This window comes from Pelodiscus sinensis, chromosome 14, assembly GCF_052426305.1.
Source record: "Pelodiscus sinensis isolate ZL-2025 chromosome 14, ASM5242630v1, whole genome shotgun sequence".
Taxonomy (NCBI): Eukaryota; Metazoa; Chordata; order Testudines; family Trionychidae; genus Pelodiscus; species Pelodiscus sinensis.
The window spans coordinates 44667973-44683938 of record NC_143065.1 but is presented as its reverse complement, the minus strand read 5'-3'; the positions used below and the strand labels follow the sequence as shown (position 1 = coordinate 44683938).

General features: G+C 47.2%; 1 long non-coding RNA gene across 1 annotated transcript in view; it reads right to left on the bottom strand.

Moving 5' to 3' along the window:
• Positions 1-7565: 7565 nt before the first annotated feature.
• LOC149523617 (uncharacterized) overlaps positions 7566-15966 on the bottom strand; it is a 274292-nt gene continuing 265891 nt past the window's right edge. Inside the window, exon 4 of the long non-coding RNA XR_016350633.1 lies at positions 7566-8400. This is a non-coding gene — a long non-coding RNA (uncharacterized LOC149523617). The remainder of the gene's footprint in view (positions 8401-15966) is intronic.

Sequence of the window (15966 nt, the reverse complement as noted above, 5' to 3'; positions counted from 1 at the left end):
AAGAAACCGCCTCTTCCCTTCCATTAGCCCGTCCCTCCTTGCCCTTCCTTCACAAGCTCTCTTTGAATTCTGAACTCTATGCCAGGGGAAAGAAAAGTTCCTGAATTACCCTGGAGGAGCTGAAAGTCCCCAGATGCAAACCAGCTCATTCGACTCACTCTGCTGAGTCACATGCCTCCCCGACAATGTGTTCAAATGGTGTTTTCCTCTCTCTTTCGGGCACAGCCGTTCACGTGGGGAATCCATTTCCAGCTACCCGTCGGGGGGTTCCGATCTTAGCGGCGCAGAGAGGCGGCGGGAACAATCACCCAGGATTTTATACGTGTCTGAGCAGCGCGTGGCCTTTGCAGATCTCTGCCCATTGGTGTCCTTTCTCCCTCAAAGAAAACCAGGGCGTGCTTCACAGCTGGAGTAGCACAATCACTTATCTCCCTAGACCCCACAAGCAGCGCTTACGGACTCTTACAATTTGGTGGAAACCTTCATTGCTGGTTTGGCACGTTCTCACCTTTCCATTGGAAGTGTTTTCCCTGCTGAAATGTGATTTTTTTTTCAAGTGGCGGGACTGTCCAGAGGTTAGGGAACAACCTCAGACCTGGGTTCAAGTCCCCACTCTTCCACTGCCTTCCTGTGTGACCTTGGGCAAGTCCTTGGGCTTTCGGGGCCTCAGACACTAGCCTTCCCCTTCCGCCCCCTGGAGCGGTGAGGGTAAGAGCATTAATCCGGCTGTGAGGTGCTGAGCTAGTATGGTGATGGGGCCATATAAGGACCAAAACAAAGAAGCGTAGTTTTGTCTCCAGGGTCAGTCACTCAGAAGACTGCGGAGGAACCCTCCACCAAAGGACCCCCAGACTCATTCATTTCATGTGCCCCACCATGATTCACACATACCCTGGTGCCCAGGGCTTGGCTTAACTCTCATCTCACCAGGTAGAACTCGAAATATGGGCCAGCCCTTCTGAAACCTCAGAAGCCCCAGCTGAGTTCGGCAGCGGCCGCAACAGGCCTTATACGTCTGTCCTCCCCTGTGGCTTAGGATCACTCTTAACTCCCCTCACCGCGGCCAAGAGGAATGGCCCAGGTGTGGTCCTGCAGGCCTGGGAGAGTGGCTCCCCACGCACGCAATGCTCCTTCCCCAGCCACTGTCTGGACAGTGTCAGCCATGCACAGGCCCACAGAAGAGAGGCAGTTTTGACCAGAAATTCCCTTCCCCCAGGCGGATTCTTGTCCGATGGCAGCCGGGCGCTCTTGGGTTCCGCCGACCGAAATGGCTGCACATGAAGTCGGGGTCGGAAAACGGCCCTCTGTTTTCACCGGCCAAGTCAGGGCAAAACGAGCACCCGATTTGGGAGTTCAGCCGACAAGATGGCGTGAGGGATCCGTGCGCAGGATACACTCCACAGCCCACGCGCTGCTGCCCACACAGCCGGCGGATGTCAGGAAGCATCCCCTAGCAAGCATTTCTGTCCCGAGCAAGACTTGTGTCAATATATTTCCTAAGCAAACAAGGCCGACCGTGCGGTATTCCCCAAAGAAATTTTGGAAATCAGGATTTTGTTTGTATTAAGGAACACGGTATGCAAATGCAGCAGCTGTCTGCAGCGGTGAGCAGCAGTAGAGATGCCTTTAATAGCGCTGCACGAGGATCAAACACAGTCTAGACAAAAATGCTTAAATCAGTAAACGCCCGGTGTTTAAGAACTGAGTCTGAGACAGCGATTATGGCCACGAATAAAAAAAATCAGCCCCATTACACAGAATCTTAGAAGCGTTTTCATGCTGCTCCCTTAGCTGCAGATGGGCAGAAAAGACGAAAGTGAAAATGCAAGACGAAAAAGCTAAAATTAAAATACTGCAGGAGAAGTGGATGCAACAAACTGCCTTGTTAGTCAGATTAAGTGAACATCCAGGAAAATGACATTTGGCTTTGTAATAAATTCCACTCAAAGAAATCTCTTTTCTGGGAGATAGATTTGGTACTCAGAGGTGCATTTGTTTCTGCTCAGTCTCCAAACTTAATCTCATTATTGGCAAATCTAAAAAATGAGCCTAGAACATATTCAGAGTCAGCCAAACAACATCAAGTGAGTCATAATTGTTTCCATGAATAAAACAACGCCGAGTGTTCTCTGCTGTTGTTTGTGGGGCCATTGTAATTAGTTTTGTTCAAGTTTTGGTGACTCTCCAAAGCTTTACAACATTTCTCGTGAATGGACGTTCATTGGAAAAGTCATACCAGGGTCTTCATCATTGTTCCTATTTAAAATCTATTAATTGTCTAATCAGTGGCCATTCAAACATGACACATATTAAATTCTGAATGGTGGAAACAAACTGTTCTCAGCCTCTGAGCCTGCTTCCAATTTGTTCATAAACCACTAGGCAAAGTTTACAAATGATGAACACATCTGTAGGAAATGTAATCCATTCACAAATGACTTGCAAAACAAACAAAAGGCTAAATGAATTGGAATTTTTCCTCCAATTAACAATCTGACCTGTTCCAGATACAGTGGACTAAGACTGAATGAGAGAAAAAAGGGTTAAAATACTCATAACGCCTGTTTACTGGTATCCTGTGGAAAGATCTGATTCATAAATTAAATGTCACTCCTGAAGCTAATAGAAAATAGAAAGAAACTGACCAGTAGCTGAAACGAGGAGGGAACCAGAGTTTCCATTATGTGGGAAGTTCTGCAGCTTTGAAATTCTCTGTGCTCTGAAAGAGAACCAAAAAAATCAAAAATCAAAATTCCAAGCAAAACAAAATTAAAAAACATCATTTTGAGTCAAGCAAAACATAGTATTCTGATTTGGACCTTAAACATAGAATAGAAAATAAAATAAACTCCGAAATGAAGTAATTTTGAAACCTACAACTGAAACGTTCTATTCCGAACATGGAAAACCAGAAAGGTTCAAAAGTCTCAGAGGGGGAGCCGTGTTAGCCTGTCACTGAAAAAAATTAAAAAACAGCCAATAGTCCAGCAGCATCTTAGAGAGTAACAAAGAAATGTAGATGGGATCATGAGATTTTGTAGGCACAACCCACATGAAAATTCCTGATTGTTAGTCAGTCTCTAAAGGTAGGTCTATACTGCACGCTTATTTTGAAACAAGCTATTCTGGAATAATTATTCCGAATAGCTTATTTCAAAATAGCAGAAGTGGACTGTCTACACACACCTTATTTCAAAATAGTTATTTCAGAATAGGCATTATTCCCTGTAGAATGAGGTTTACAGAAGTCAGAATAAGCCGTCCGTGATTTTGAATTTATTTCAAAATAACGGAATGGCTGTGTAGATGCTCGCATTGTTATTTAGAAATAACACTAGCTCTCTTGAAATAACGGTGCAGGGTAGATGCACCTTAAAGTGCTGCAGCACTATTCACTGTTTTTTAATTTTTTCCCCCAGGAAGTTTCAGTTTCTCAAATCAACTCCTTCCCATTTTTATCCTGAAAGAAAATGGGATCAAAATTAACCTGTTTCCACAACACACTGTACGTTCAATGAGCTGACAAATACTGCTTGAATTTTCTGACCAGCCCCTAACTTCAGCTGTGACGTGTGTGTTTTTTGGGAAAGTGTATCTAAGGAAACAGCACTGAAAAGATCATAGAATCCTAGGGCTGGAAGAGACCTCAGGAAGCCCCCTACCCAAGCAGGACCAACCCCAAACTCAATCAACCCAGCCAGGGCTTTGCCAAGCCGAGACTTAAAAACCTCTAGGGATGGAGATTCCACCACCTCCCTAGATAACCCATCCCAGTGCTTCACCACCCTCCAAGTGAATTAGTTTTTCCTAATCTCCATCCTAGATCCCCCTCCACTATAACTCTATCACTGTGGCGTGTCCCACTTTCAAAGCCTTTGTTATCCGTGAAACGAAAGACAGAATTATGCAGCACTTTAAAGACTAACAAGATGGTTTATTAGGTGATGAGCTTTCGTGGGCCAGACCCACTTCCTCAGATCAATTTGTGGAAGAAAATTGGCACGATCCTATATACCAAAGTGATACAATCAAAAGAAGTGAACACATATAACACTGACAAATCAAATTTTAGAACAGAGTGGGGGTGAGGGGTGAAGGTTAGTGTCTGTGAGGTAATGACATTAGGGGTGATAATTGGGGAAGCTATCTTTGTAATGGGTGAGATAATTAGCATCTTTGTTGAGACCCATACATAAAGTGTCAAATTTAAGCATGAATGACAATTCTGAAGCTTCTCTTCGAAGTCTGGAGTTAAAATCTCTCTGAAGCAATATGCACGTTTTAAGGTCATTGAGAGAATGGTCAGTCTGGCTGAAATGGCAAGCAACGGCTTTCTCTCCGTGAGAGGGCCTGATGTCTGTTTATGTGCATTGATTCTTTGGTGAAGTGTCTGAGAAGTTTGTCCAATATCCATGATGTTTCTTTTTTGTTTAACATTGCAGAATAAATTCTGATTGTGCGGGGGAAGGGGGGGAACACCGTGATAAAGAGCTCAGCACTGCCAGGTGTGCATCCCCTCCGTGCTTGCTGGGTTCCAGGGGAGCGGCTGGCCTTCGGCACCTCAGACAAGCAGCCAGCTTCTCTCAAGACCAGGCCCACCATTTTACTCTGAGCCATTTTACACCATTTTACACTCAAGACCTGCCCACCATTTTACACCAGGGATTTTTGACCAACATGCAGCCTTAAAATCCTATCCCCGCAGTCCCGTTCGCCTGCTTTCCGTTCTGGGCCCGATGAGGGGAAATGACGCCGTGCGTTTCAGTCACTCCTCGAGATGTACTGGCAGCCACGCGGCGGCGACACGCTGCCGGAACAGGTAGGATTGCCAGGTGTCCGGTTTTGAACCAGACAGTCCAGTATTTGAGCTTACTGTTCGGGAAACAGATTGAGAAAATAGAAACGTCCGGTATTTTCTAACTCGGATGGAATGTGGATTGTGATGTCATGTCAAGTGTGTCCGGTATTTTTGTTGAAACCATCTGGCAACCCTAGGAACAGGAAGAGCACAAGGCAGCCTCAATGTATTTCTTCAGCTGTCAATTGCTCCTCCCTCGCAATGCCCTAAAGCAGCCTCAGGCAGCAGCTCGTCGTTCTGCCAAGAATTCTGCACAGCAGCTGATGGGGCGTCTGGCCCGGGTGAGCGACACTGTTCTGAAATGGATGTTCCACCGGATTCCACAACAAATCATAGGCCTATTAAAGTCTTACAGGCGATGCTCGCCGGGCACTCGCTGCCAGTTCAAACTCAGATCTTCCTTGGAACCAGTTCACTCGCTTGTTGTCTAACCGCCCGAGGACTGAAAGGAAACTAAAGTAACAGCATATGTGAAAGGGACGAGCGAGGCGAAAGGCAGGACAAGGAAAACAGCAAAGGAAATGACCACGGTGTCTTACCGAGGAATAACGTGGGTTCCACGTTTCACCCACGTGGCCAGCCAGAGGTCTGATTTGAGTGGTAGTCTGGCCAGGGCCGGATTAAGGGGGGGGGCTAGCTGGGCACATGCCCTGGGCGCCAACCTATGGGGGAGCGCCCGATTGAAGTGGTAAGGGGCGCTGCATGCCCGGGGGCAAAGCCACGCATGCGCCGTGCACCCGCTGCCCGAGGCACAAGTATGGCTAGGTCTGGCACTGAGTCTGGCCCTCCGTCTGCTGAAAGGAGGGTTGGTAGAGTAGTTCGATGAGGTGGGATTGATAGCACCGAGCTGGGAGGGACTTCAGCCTTTTCGAGTCCCCTTAGCTCTTCTTCAGCTTGATAAAAATAGACAAGATGCCAAAAATTGAAGTCAGAGCAGGTGCAGCAAATAATTTCTTTGCACCGTCCTGCCAATGGAGCTGGTCAGGGAATATGCAATGAAAAATTTATTTCAACCCTTTTCAGGCTACTTTTTGAAATAAAGCATTTCACAAGTGTTTATAATCCCTTTTTATTAAAAAAAGTCAACATGCAATTTTTGATAGGAAACAGTATTTTTCAGACCAAAATCTTCTGTGGGAAGCTTTAGTTGGTCAAAAAATGCATTCTTGAGTTTTCTTTTTCCCCCTTCCTCCATTATTTCTTTTTGTTGGCTGAATGCAATAAAATGAACTGTCTCTGAGTTTGGATTTGGGTTTTTCTCACTTCTTCATTCTCCCTTTTAACCCTATGCCGCCAATTTTTATTCTAATCCACTCTGTACATTTTCCAAATCCTCAGTTTTGAACAATGTAGAGTGTCAAAGGGAAAAATGAAACTTTGGAAAGTTTTGAAAAGCTGGGGAAGTTTTGAAAAATGACAGGGTGGGAAAAGAGAGGATGGGAAAAAAATCCCAGACATTTTTCATATTATGACTTAAATGGGGAGAACCACACAGTGGGAGAAGAGAAAACATTATACATTTGAATTAAAACATATTTTTCCTAAAAAAAAATTGTAAAAAAAATGTAAAATTATTGTTCCATCTCAAATCCTGCAACACAAAATGTTGACATTTCTCAACCAGCGCTACCTTTTATTTTTCAAAATACAATTAGATGGGTAAATCCACACCATTTAAGTAACCAATTTTAAAGGGAGTTAATAGACTTGTCCCTCCTGCCTATTACTTTGCAGACTGATCCTGACAGCAATAAACAGGTTTTGTCTCCAAGTCAGTGTCAGTGGCTCCTCACTTATTTACACACACACACACACACACACACACACACACACACACACACACACACACACACACAATGTACCCCATCTGGGAGACAGACACACAGACAAGCAGACACACAAACAGACAAACTCCTTGAAATACATAGTAGATAGCTGTTCCTTTCTCCACTGCTGTCTCCTGCTGGCCCAATGGGGTTATAGCTGTCCTGGTCCGCATCTTTGGTTCCTTGCTGCGCCCCTGTGGTCACTCTACAGTATACCTGTCCCTCCTACCAGACCCCTCCCTTTCCATTTTATGAGAAACAATCACATTCTAGGCACATCCCATTGGCCTGTCATAACCCAACCCTGCCCTTGCTTTAAGCTGTGATTAGAGGAAGCTGCATCCCAACTCTGGTGGTCTTAGTTCTTACTGTCTGGGAGGAGTTCTTGAATAAATGGATTCCTAGATGGACAACACGCACATACACAGACAACGTTTCTAGAATATATAGTAGATAAAAATGCCTTTTTGACCAAAATAAAGATTGTTCTGAAAAGAGGTTTTTTTTTAAAAAAAAATCTCCCCCTTTTTTGATGAATATGTTTGTTTTGTTTCAGCACTCTATTTTTAAAAAATTCCCCTTCCCTTTTTTCTGCTGGGAGTCCAGGGGAGGAAGGAAAGAGAGAGAGAGAGAATAAATGTGGCGCTTACCCATCAAAAGCAAAAGAAATTTTAAGATCATTTTCATTATATGTTTTGTCACAAAGAGAACAAAAGAAAAATTGAGAACAAGCACTTTTTCCTACTTCTTTCCAACTCTGCCCTGCCTACAACTGAGCAATTGTTCTCAGTATTCACACCCAAGAGTGGCTACAGTGCTGGGTTTGAACTCAGGAGAGCTGGCTGTGATTCCCAGCCATACCACTGAACAGACGGGTGAGCTTGGATCTTTGCAAAGTGCTTTGGAGTCTACAGATGAGAAGCACAAGGTAACAGCTGGCTGTTATTTGTGCAAGTAACAGCTCATCAATGGAAGAGAAGGATTTCATAGTCTCACCCTGTACATGAAGTCAAAGATGGACAAAACCATGGGAGCGTTGTGTCTGCTCACAATCTGGTTTTACTAAATACAAGACCAGGGTCAAGTCGAATGCAAGTCCCATTTTATCCGAGTTGATCCAACGTTTAGAAGTTATGCAGCGAAATGGGTCCAGTTTTGGGTCCTCACAAACAAACCTGTTCCAACGATTATAAAATATTTTCAGAATTACTCTTTAATGATTAAAGAGACTGTCCAATGCGGGAGACAGGCAGAGAAAACGCAAGATGGAGGTTTCAGTCGGAAAGCCCTTCAGAAAAGTGAGTTACTGCTTTGATTTGCACTCACTCTCCTTTCAGTAATCACCAGGGAAAATTCCAAGGGACAGAAATAACAAGAACTCATTAATCTCATGAAATTCACTTGTTTCTAGTGGCCCAGGTGTTTCTTGACCAAATTCTATCGGAGGCAGAGTTTTCCCTTGATCTCCGTATTCTCTGCCCCCCGCACAAGTGGCTGCGAGATAAGGTGTGGGAGCTGCTCCAGCATCCAAGGAAATATGGGGACACACAGGGGCTACGGCAGACAAGGCACTTCACATGGTCCACTACACCTCTAATGTACAGAAAGTAATTAAACCGGGAGACAAATCCATCATCGGTCCGTTTCGTTCAAAGTGCAGCTATACGGTTCCTTCCTTCTGCATGGATAACATGATGTGCAGATCCATCATCAAACCTGCATTAAAAATTAGGCAAAGCTGTTAGTACATCACAGCAGACCAGATGGTTTATGCGCTGAAGTGTTTCAGGAACCTCGTTATATTATACATGAATGCCTCGAGTTGTAGGCCGGAGCTGATATTCTCATTAAACACACTCCGCAAAGCATTACAGCCCCGTTGTCATTTCATTCAGCACCAGTGATTTCCTGCACATGGGCCTCCTGGTCACAGCCCCACATGGCTGCCTCTCCAAGCAACACCAGACTAATCCCACAGGTTGCGGTGGGCAATCGATGTGCGTGTTACCTTGCACATAGACTGCTCCTGCAACTTGCCCGCCAACCAGTCAAGGAATTTGTAATGTTCTGGTTCCCTGGTACTCCAGTGTCCTTCACTTCACTTCTTAACTAACACTCCTGCACAGCACAGTACTTCCAAAGTTTTACAGCTCGTGGGTGGTGATTGGCAGATGTTTACATCATCTACCACTGGTGCCTCATTTTCATTGTCAGCAGCCCATCCAGATAGCAATCTAGGGCATCAACCCGCTGACAGGAATGTTTTCCCCGCCCACAGGTGTCAGATCACAACATACACCGCCTAAGCAACAGTTCTCTGGAAGGTTATTGCTTTAGATTTTCCCTGAACGAAGCCACTTCGACTCCGGAGAAATGGTCTGAGGTAGAATTATAGAATCATAGAACACTAGGACTGGAAGGGACCTCGAGAGTCATCGAGTCCAGTCCCCTGCCCTCATGGCAGGACCAAATACTGGCTAGACCATCCCTGATAGACGTTTGAGCTCATTCTGTGCCTTTGCCTTTCTAATTTTGCCCCTGCATTCCTGTGCTGTTTGCCTATATTCATCCTTTGTAATTTGTCCTACTTTCCATTTTTTACATGACTCCTTTTTTATTTTTAGATCATGCAAGGTCTCATGATTAAGCCAAGGTGGTCTTTTGCCATATTTTCTATCTTTCCGACACATCGGAATAGCTTGCTTTTGGGCCCTTAACAATGTCCCTTTGAAAAACTGCCAACTTTCCTCAGTTGTTTTTCCCCTCAGTCTCGATTCCCATGGTACCTTACCTACCTGCTCTCTGAGTTTACCAAAATCCACCTTCTTTTCCAAACTAAACAAGCCCAGTTCTTTCAGTCTTCCCCCATAGCTCATGTTCTCTAGACGTTTCTAGGCAGATAGGATGAAGTTTAATAAGGGCAAATGGAAAGGAACAATCAGTTTCACACCTACAGAATGGGAAGTGTCTGTCTACGAAGGAGTACTACTGAAAGGGATCTAGGGGTCAGAGTGGACCACAAGCTAAATATGAGTCAAAGGTTTGACACTGTTTCAAAAAAAGCCAACATGATTCTGGGAGGCATTAACAGGAATGTTGTGAGCAAGACACAAGAAATCATTCTTCCGCTCTGTTCTGCGCTGATTAGGCCTCAGTTGGAGTATTGTGTTGAGTTCTGGGCACCACGTTTCAAGAAAGATGATGAGAAATTGGAGAAGATCCAGAGAAGAGCAACAAAAATGATGAAACGTCTAGAGAACATGAGCTAGGAGGGAAGACTGAAAGAACTGGGCTTGTTTAGTTTGGAAAAGAGAAGAGGGGACATGACAGTGGTTTTCAAGTATCTAAAAAGGTGTCACGATGAGGGAGAAAAAAATATTCCCCTTAATCTCAGACAACAGGTCAAAAAGCAAGGGGCTTAAATTGCAGCAAGGGAGGTTTAAGTTGGACATTAGGAAAAACTTCCTGCCTGTCAGGCTGGTGAAACACTGGAATAAGTTGCCTGGGGAGGTTGTGGAATCTCCATCACTGGAGATATTTAAGAGCAGGTTAGACAGGCATCTATCTAGAGCAGGCATGTCCAAAGTCCGGCCCGCGGGCCAATTGCGGCCCGTGTTCCGATTTAATACGGCCCCCGCTTCCTCCCCCTTTCCTGGCTCCCCGGCGCTCTTTTGAACTGGCGCGCCCAGCGCGCCGCTTCCGGCCGCGCCGCCGCCACCGCCCATGGCCTCCGCGGTCCTAGAGCCTGCCCCGTAGGGCACATCCGCAGCCCCGCTCCCCCGCTCACCTGTGGGTTCGCCCTGCCCCCGGGCCGCCGTGAGGCCGGCGTGCTCTGCGCTCTCTGCCCACCTCCGACTTGGGGCTGAGAGTGCGGGGACGGCCCTCACGCATGTTCACTTCTTCAAATCTGGCCCTCTTTGAAAAAAGTTTGGACACCCCTGATCTAGATGGTGCTTGGTTCTGCCATCAGTGCAGGGGACTGGACTCGATGACCTCTCAAGGTCCCTGCCAGTTCTTCTGTTCTATTATTCTATTGTAACAAGATAGCACAATCCACTCACCAAAGGCTGTTGGTGCCAAATTCATCCTTAGGGGAACTCTGCTCATGTGAGTTAATTTGATGTGGGAAGTTGAATTCGATGGAATTTTTAGAAAAAGTTTTTGGGGCAGCAACATGCAGATTCAGCATTTTGCACATGCATGTTGATTTTGCCAAACTGTTTTGGATAAAACAACTCCCACAAGCTGCTTTTTTTCCTCCCCGAAATGACTTTTCCTTTCATTTAAAAAAAATCAACAAGATACTGCTCAAAATAGAGAGAAGATGGATTTTCTTTCATCTTGTGGCATCACCAGCAAATCAAACAATCCATTATGCACTCAGCACCACTGATAAGTGTGTCTACGGAGGAGTTAAGGGGAGACAATAGAACGCTTTGTAAAATCTTAATGAAGAATTTTAAGATGTGATGTTTGCAATTCCATCACACGCACTACAGCTGGCTGCAAAAACATTTGCTGCCACCTTTCTGTGTGCTCGGACTCCTACTGGAATCAGGGTATTATTTCCTGGCCAAGAGAGGCAGCATGGGGGCTCAAAGCCCATTCAAGGAAGTGGATGGGATTCCAGGATTCCTATTCTACATTATGGAACTTGTAGTGGTGTTACATGCTGTGCCTTGTGAAATGAGTCTCAGTTGCTTAGGGAGCTAGCGTCTGCACAGCTGGGATGATGTAGATGGTGCTTGGTCCTGCCGTGAGGACAGGGGAGCACTCTCCAAAGAACATCTTATTCTAGAAGAGGACAATGTGTCTCCATGTCCTGCCTCATTTTCCCCTCTCTCTTGGACTGCCCTAAGGGACACCAGGGGAGCCAACAGCCATGCTTCTGGAAGGGGCGGGGCCTTAGATTGAAAGGGCGGGGCCTTGGATGGAAGGGGCGGGGCCAGGCAACCCTCCCTCAGTACTACCCAGAGTGCACCATGCAAGCCCCCCAAATCCTTAGAGGGGCTGCCTCCGCAGTACTGAAAGCTGGGACATCCGAGCCTTGTGAATTGCCGGAACTGGGGCAGCGGCTCCCTTTCTCCCTCCATCTCGGCAGACCTGATTGACACTAAGCAAGCTCCGGCGAAACCCGTAATATCCTTGCGAATGCTTAAGGACGTGGGATCCTGATTCTGATCCCTCTACCACGTTGGTGCGGTTCCACTCTCGCCATTGGAGGGACTCCAGAGGCACACGGATGTACAACTCAGGAGACAATCGCATCCTTTGTACTTTAACTCGTTAAAACGGTCCCACAGGGACACCCTGTTTATTTAGTCAGGGACAAATCCAGGGTTAGCAAATGAACTCCACCGGAACCATCCGAAACCTCACCTCCTTCGACTCTCAAGTCCACGTTGCATTTCTTTGACCAACCTGGGAGGAGTTGCAAGTGCTTTGGAGGATAGAGTCAAAATTCAAAATGATCTGGACAAACTAGAGAATTGATCTGAGGTAAATAGGATGAAGTTTGATAAGGACAAATGCAAAGGACTCCGCTTAGGAAGGAACAATCCGTGTCACACATACAGAACGGGAAGCGACTGTCTAGGAAAGAGAATTGCAGAAAGGGATCTAAGGGTCAGAGTGGACCACAAGCTAAACATGAGTCAACAGTGGGACATTATTGCAAAAAAAGCAAACCTGATTCTGGGATGCATTAACAGGAGTGTGGCGAGCAAGACACTAGAAGTCATTCTTCCGCTCTACTCTGCGCTGATTAGGCCTCAGTTGGAGTAGTGTGTCCAGTTCTGAGCACCGCATTTCAAGAAAGATGATGAGAAATTGGAGAAGGTCCAGAGAAGAGCAACAAAAATGATTCAGGGTCTAGAGAACATGAGCTATGAGGGGAGACTAAAAGAACTGGGCTTGTTTAACTTAGAAAAGAGAAAATTGAGAGGGGACACAATAGTAGTTTTCAAGTATCTAAATGGGTGTTACAAGGAGGAAGAAGAAAATTGTTCTCCTTGGCCTCTGAGGACAGGACAAGATGCAATGGGCTTAAATTGCAGCAAGGGAGGTTTAGGTTGCACATTAGGAAAAACTTCCTACCTGTCCGGGTGGTTAAACACTGGAATAAATTGCCTAGGGAGGTTGTAGAATCTCCATCATTGGAGATATTTAAGAGCAGTTTGTTCTGGGCGAGAGGGCCAAAGCTGGGATGATGTAGATGGTGCTTGGTCCTGCCATGAGGGCAGGGGACTGGACTCGATGACCTCTCGAGGTCCCTTCCAGTTCTAGTGCTCTGTGATTCTATGACCTGCCTTCTCTAATATGTACAAATGTGCCTATTGTATATTTTAAAACAGCGCTTCTCAAACTGTGGGGCAGGACCCCAAAGTGGGTCAGGATCTCCTATACATGGGATTGCCAGGGTTTGGCTCCGATTTTCTGCGGCCCAGGGCTGAAAGCCAAGCTCTGATGCCCAGCGCCAAAGCCAGACCTCAAAAGCTTGAGTCCTTCACAGTGGGGCTCAGGATACAGCCCCCCTGCCAGGGGCGAAACTCTTGAGTTTCAGCTTTGGCCCTCTCACCTGGGCAGTGAGGCACAGGCTGTCCCCCTCCGGGGTGGTGAGGTAAATTTGGATGGTCAGAAAGGGGGTTGCGGCGCATCGATGTTTGAGAGCCCCTGTTTTAAAACACTCCAAAACAAAACATTCCCTGCACACGCATTTCCCTCCGGGGAAAACAAACATGCCAGATGTTCCTGCGATTGCTTCATTTGCTGCTGGAAGGTGCTTCGCTAGCAGTGTGAGGAGAGCAGTCTAGCTGCGTGGGATGAGAACAGGACACAGACATGCTGTGTGGCGATGCTTAGGGCCGGACAGATGTGTGGCGGGGAGAAAGGAGAAATTCTCCCCACCAGGCAAAGGTGGAAGGCCCTGATTCAGCAAAGAAGTCGGGTGCTGAAATCCACCCCTTGCCACCCAAGCATGTAAGCACCCAGTCAGTGCTGGCACTTTTTCAGTTTTTGTGAACTGACAACTAATTAATTTTTTTTGGGGGGGGATTCAAAATACCCCCAAAAACTCTGATTTGGGGCTTTGATTAAAAAATTTTTTATGACAACAGCAATTTCCATTCATCAGAACCCCATTTGTGGTGAAAAAAAGGTTGCTGAGAAATCTGCACTGGGCTCTCATCTCGACTGCTCTCATCGAGCTGCGAACACGTCACTCCCTTCGCTAGTAAGAGGAGCCGTGGGAGAGACAAAGCCCGCCGCTCCCTGCCGATAAGCGGGGCGGTGCTCCGGCGGTGATTTAAAAGGGCCCATGGCTCTGGACCCCACCACTGTTACCACAGCAACAGCAGCAGCCAGTTCCCTGGAGCCTTTAAATTGTTGCCGGAGCCCCGGGCAGCACTGAGGGCAGGGGGGATGAGGTGCCCTTAGCCCCGCCCTTTCTGCCCCAAGACCCGCCCCTTCTGGGGGGCCTGCAGCCAAGCCCCTCCCACACCTGGGCCAGGACCCAGCGAAGTCTGTCACCAGCCCCAGAGTGCGATTGTGCCAGCTCAATACCAGGAAGCCAGCAGCCCTGCTGCATGTGAGCGGCGCGTTTCATTTCCACGCCCTCGTGAGCGGCGTGCGAGAGACGGGGAGGCTGGGGGAGGCTCCGCCCTCGCTCCGGGAATGTGTCCGGACCTGCTGCCTCGCTTGGGTTCCTTGTGGTTTTACTTCGTTCCTCACAAAGGTGCCCAAGATACCTTTGGGCACGGGCACCCCGGCGCGCAGACCGGCGGTCGTTATGGAAGGCTGAGGAGCAGGGAACCGGCCGGGCTGGCTGCCCTGGAGCACAGGCAGTCTCACTATCCCCCCGGGCAAGGCCTTCCAGACACAGAGCTGCAGGACTCTGTCCCCTTCCTCCTAAGCTCACTTCAGCACCTTTGCTGCCATCGCCCCGTTCTCCTTTCTCCTGCCTCCCCCATGTCTCGACTGTGCTCCTGCCCGTCCCAATGCGCCACATGCTCTTTGGAAAAATCGCTCCGGGCCCTGAACAAAGAGCTAATAAAATGGCTCTGTCTTAAAACACCAATAGCTGGGCCCTGCCAAACACTTACATGGCAGGCCCCGTTGAGGGCTAGGTATTCATTTTTCCTGCAATTTCTTCAGCTATCACTGATTCTCTCACAAAGGAGCAAAGGCTGGACTGGGGCTGAAAGGCAGGAGTTGAGGCTCCTTTCCTGCAAAGGGCTCCCGTACACGCTAGACTGTTTCTGCCGAGGTCAGCCAGGTTCCGGTACCAAGCTCCATGGTAAACAGCCCCACTGAAATCAGTGCATCTACCTTTGCAGTCCAGTGTAATTCACCTGGGCCAGCGCGGTCGGAAGCTGAGCCTGAGGCATGTGGTTAATCGTGACGGCTTTGGAGGACAGCCACAATTTCGCTGCGCTGTGTCTGCCCCTCTTTGCCAGCTACAATGGGGCCACCTAATGGGGGATAGACTGTCCCCAAGGTTAGGGGGGGAGGAGGTTTTGTGGGGGCAGCTAGAGCCTGGCCTTAAATTGAAAATCTTAGCTGACGGACAAGCTCCAGAAACCGAGTTTGGAAATAAGAGGGTTTTGTCTTTTAACTAGCAGGTGAGAACACGTCTTGATACTTAGCTCTAATTCGAAGAAATCTCACTCTTAATTCTTTGGTGGAGTCTCCTTTCAGCATGCAGAAGGATGGATTCCAAGGCAATGGAGGCGTTTCCAAAAAACACACGTGGCCTTGCCCACAAAATTAAAGGGCCGGACTAATAAAATGTTTCGAAGTCTAATAAACCAAACTAAATAATTTGCTCTGTTCCAGCATGTATCAGCTAAAGAGTCTCAAACATTTCACAGATACTAAGGCCCTAATTTTAAGCCATTCTGTTGATGGGTGCAGCTTCCAAGTACCTAAAAGGGTGTTACAAGGAGGAGGGAGAAAAATTGTTCTGCTTGGCCTCTGAGGACAGGACAAGCAGCAATGGGCTTAAATTGTAACAAGGGAGGTTTAGGTTGGACATTAGGAAAAACTTCCTACCTGTCAGGGTGGTTAAACACTGGAATAAATTGCCCAGGGTGGTTGTGGAATCCCCATCTCTGGAGATATTTAAGAGCAGGTTGGACAGACACGTGTCAGGGATGGTCTAGACAGTATTTGGTCCTGCTGTGAGGGCAGAGGACTGGACTCGATGACCTCTCGAGGTCCCTGCCAGTTCTAGTGTTCTATGATTTGAAGAAGGGTTGGATACCCCACAGACATCAGATGGAGCTG